The sequence below is a fragment of the Arachis duranensis genome, chromosome 1, assembly GCF_000817695.3.
Source record: "Arachis duranensis cultivar V14167 chromosome 1, aradu.V14167.gnm2.J7QH, whole genome shotgun sequence".
In the NCBI taxonomy this organism is placed as follows: domain Eukaryota; kingdom Viridiplantae; phylum Streptophyta; class Magnoliopsida; order Fabales; family Fabaceae; genus Arachis; species Arachis duranensis.
In genome coordinates this window covers 104,332,056-104,333,574 of record NC_029772.3, presented here as the reverse complement: position 1 = coordinate 104,333,574, position 1,519 = coordinate 104,332,056, and positions in this window count along the sequence as shown.

The window sequence follows — 1,519 nt, the reverse complement described above, 5'->3', positions numbered from 1 at the left end:
GGATTGCCAAGGACTAGGACTGGTTTTGATGCTATCTGGGTGATTGTGGACCGACTGACGAAGTCATCTCACTTTTTGCCCATTCGGATGACTTATACTCTTGAGGAGCTAGCACGGTTATACATAAAGGAGATTGTGAGACTTCATGGTGTACCTGCTACTATAATCTCTGATAGAGATCCTCGTTTCACTACAAGGTTTTTGGGGTACATTTCAGAAAGCTTTTGGAACCCGATTAAGCTTGAGCACGGCTTACCATCCTCAAACAGATGGTCAATCTGAAAGGACGATCCAAACACTAGAGGATATGTTGAGAGCTTGTGTTTTGGACCAACTGGCGAGTTGGGATCGGTATATGCCATTAGTGGAATTTGCATACAATAATAGTTACCATCCAAGCATCGGAATGGCTCCGTATGAGGCCTTGCATGGGAGGAAATGTCAATCTCCGCTATGTTGGTATGAAGCTAGAGAGAAAGGCTTGTTAGGGCCGGAGATGATAGCTGAGACCACTGAATAAGTCAAGAAAATCCGAGATAGGATGCTTACTGATAAATCCCAATTTTGTGGTTTATTTTGTGCTTATTTTGAGGGGGAGTCGTCAAAAGAGTTATGCCGATCAGAGGCGCAAGCCCTTAGAATTTGAGGAAGGAGACCATGTTTTCCTTAAGGTTACTCCGACCACAGGAGTAGGTAGGGCGATTAAGGCAAAGAAGTTGAATCCTCGATACATTGGTCCATTTCAGATCCTGGAGAGGATTGGACCGGTGCGTATCAGATGGCTCTACCACCTCATCTTTCAAATCTGCACGACGTGTTTCACGTGTCGCAGCTTCGGAAGTACACTCCTGATGCTAGCCATGTGTTAGAACCTGAGTCGGTTCAGTTAAGGGGAGATTTGACGCTTCCAGTGGCTCCAGTCAGAATTGATGATACTAGTGTCAAACGGTTGCGTAGAAAAGAGGTTTCATTAGTCAAAGTGGCATGGAGTCGAGGCAGTGTTGAGGAACACACTTGGGAACTCGAGTGGGAGATGCGAACGGATTATCCGCATTTATTCTCAGGTAATTGCATTTGAATTTTGTGGGCAAAATTCCCAATTAGGTGGGTAGAATGTAAAACCCGGTTAATTAACGGCTAATTAGCCTATAAATGAGAATTTATTCTAGAAAGCCCAAAATGTGATTTTTGTGGCTAAATATGATAGAGGAGATTGAAACGAGAATTTCGGTACCAATTTTATAAAAATCGGACCAAGATTGGACCGAACGGGACAAACCGGGCCAACCGGACCCAAAGTGGGCCCTTGGCCCAACATAACTAGACCAAAACCCTAGTTTTCAGCATTCTCTCTCCTCACTAAACACACTCACATGCTGAAAATGGAGGCCATGGAGGGAAGAACACTCTCTCAAGTTCTCTCCCTTGCTTGATCTTCAAACCACCATAACTTTTGATCTAGAGCTACGATTGCCGCTCCGTTTACGGCCACGCGTTCACCGCGGAGAGCTCTACAAAA